We start from the raw sequence: 3080 nt of genomic DNA on the forward strand, positions 1-3080 counted from the left end.
GTTTCTTCCTAGGTTCCTGCCGTTCTAGGGAGTTTTTCCTAGCCACCGTGCTTCTACACCTGCATTGCTTGCTATTTGGGGTTTTAGGCTGGGTATCTGTAGAAGCACCTGGTGACAGCTACTGATGTAAAGGGGGCTTTATAAAATACATTTGATAGATTTCTTGTATATGCTTCTATTCATGTCAGTAACTCTAAATATGACATTGAGTCTTACATTTCCTCAATAGGAAGTTGTACCTTAAGCCAACACTTTTTCCTGGTCTTTCCTGCTGGGGACAGGGGGCTTCAGGGTTGGGAATGGAGGACCTAGACAATTATTAACAATAGTGTCCACATTTATGAATGAATCACATGAATCACAGGTTTGATGCGGTTGGCATCCAGTGTGTTGCATTAGCGCCACCTACAGACTGGAGTACAACTCCCTTATACTTTACTTGGAAAAAGAAAATGTACTAAATAAATACCCTACCATCTAACTATATACTTACCAATTTTAAAATGATATACAATAAAATGAACACCCCCTACTCCACTAATTAAATGTATTTACTCCTACCTCATCACCCTGAACGGATGGGAAATCTCCACTTAACACATCCACTCTTCTCGAACACCCAAATACCTCTGCAGCTGCCACCACAAGTTCAACTTTTGGAGACTTCCGATCCGTTCCTGCAGTACAATCGACAACCATTGGCTATAAATGCTAAAAATCCAATCGTACTGAAACTTATTTCACTTTTTTCCCTATCCCTCTGTACTGGTATATCTCTACTAATCTCACCACTCCTCCCCCTTAACCCATCTTCCTCTACTTTCTTCACTGGCTCAGCATATGACAACTTCTGCTCTACTCAGAAAACAGTCAACCTGCCTCTCTTGCATGGGACATTTCTGATCCACAGCTCCATTGGCACCCCTACAATTAAGACATTCCACTACTTTCCCCAATATTATATACATTCCTTTGTCTCATGCCCTTTTGCACACTTCTCACACCTTGGACCCTGCCTCCTACACACTGCAGCCACATTCCCATAAGCGTGACACCTGTAACATCTTAWTGTATTTGGCACATACGCTCGTACAGGATAACTTATATAGGCTAACTTCACTTTCAGGCAAAGACTCAACTTCAAAACTCAAAAGAACAGACAAWGACTCTTCTGTTTCCCCACTCTCGCCACCCTGTCTGCTTCGCATCAAACAACGAGCATCACATACACCGGGAATCTTTGCCCTCAGCTGGTCAACATTTATATCTACTGCTACCCCAGTTATCACTCCTTTCATTGGTACCCTTTTGAGAACGAAACAATTAACTTTTCTTGCTCCCATTCATTTTATTCCGAGCGCATTCTTCCCCTGACCAACAGAAACACAAACAATTATCACTAGACCACTTTTAGTTACCCTCACCGATTCCACATGACCCAACTCTTTTTTTCACCCACCGTGAAACCACAAATGGATCAGCCAAAAGGCAAGAGTCCACTTTTTCCATAAACTTCACTCCTACTGTCAGACTTCTTCATCCTGATCCTCAGTGCATACCTTGGTCTCCGATAACTTTACCGCACGTACCACCTCTGATACTTCACCCTCCTTCACTTCCATTTCTCCTCCTGTCTTCAGGTCACTCTGCTTACACTTTCTACCATTCTTCTTTGACAAACCATCTCCCTTTTTTCCACCATTTTTACCCGACTCAGTCTCACCCTCTTCTTCCCTCGCTCTCTTTTTTGTTTGGATACTTAAACAGGTACTTGCTTACCTTTGTTTTGGTAGGGCCTTGATAGAATTGTCAGTTTCCTGAGCGAATCCTGGATTCCCGGCTGGCTCCTTCGGTACAGTCCACCCTTCAATTCTGATCTCGTCTCTCACTTTGTCTCTTTCTCTATCAACTTTATGGGACCTGAATCAGAGAAGAAACCAACTGCCTCTTGCTAGCATATTGGGTGTTGAAGATAACTCACAGTTTACTGGGAGAACTGAGACAAGTAGAGACTCTGGACAGGGTGGATAAGGTTTAATTAAAAGCAATTATTCAGAGGTAAAGATATCTAAATAGCGTGCACGGACCCTTTCATCAAGCTCAAATGGAACTATCCGAAAGAAGCCCAGATAACAGAGTGCATAAGACATTTTATACAGCACAGAAAGTAGTTTGAGTCTGGAAGTTCTGGTCCTCTGGTTGGCCCTGATGAGTTGGGCGAGGTCCCCTTCAGGCTAGTATCACTGCTCTATGGCTCTGAGTAGATTCTTTGTCTTCAGAAATGTTCACTAAAAACAGGAGATAGGTGGTGTGCGTAGAGTTTCCTATTTGACATTTCTGTGTGTCTCTGTAAAAGGTTCAGACTGAAGAGGAGATTTTGTGTGTGCGTAGATGTTCCTGTCATCAGTGTTTATGAAAGGTTTGCGTCAGCCTCTGTCCTTGGGTATGTGTTGTTCTCAGTATTCGCGGAAATGCAGTACCAAGCACCCTTTTCTTATCAGTGTTTTATGAAAGGTCTGTGTCAGCCATCTGTCTCTGGGTGTGTGTGGGTCTCAGTATCTGCTTATAAGGTTGTGTGAGAAACCGTCTGTTGGAAGAAGTTTAGTTATGAACGATACGGATGATAATGCAATAGTATGCTTGGGTGTTAAGAGATAAATGATATTATTAACATTTAGCTAACTCCTATCTGGATGCCTGCAGTATCGTTAGCTAACCTCCTATCTGGATGCCTGCAGTAATCGTTAGCTAACCTCTATCCTGGATGCCTGCAGTATCGTTAGCTAACCTCCTATCTGGAGCCTGCAGATCTGTAGCTAACCTCCTATCTGGATGCCTGCCAGTATCGTTAGCTAACCTCCTATCTGGATGCCTGCAGTATCGTTAGCTAACCTCCTATCTGGATGCCTGCAGTATCGTTAGCTAACCTCCTATCTGGATGCCTCACTCTAGTCCCGAAGAGAAATGGAGTCCATAGAAAAGCAAGTACAGATGGGTGTCAGGATGGCGCAGCAGTATATCATGAGGAGACGTGTACTTGGAAAACGGAGAGGATATGGAAGGAAAAAAGAGAGGGAGGT

Source organism: Salvelinus sp. IW2-2015, unplaced genomic scaffold (genome assembly GCF_002910315.2).
Source record: "Salvelinus sp. IW2-2015 unplaced genomic scaffold, ASM291031v2 Un_scaffold1929, whole genome shotgun sequence".
Lineage (NCBI taxonomy): Eukaryota > Metazoa > Chordata > Actinopteri > Salmoniformes > Salmonidae > Salvelinus > Salvelinus sp. IW2-2015.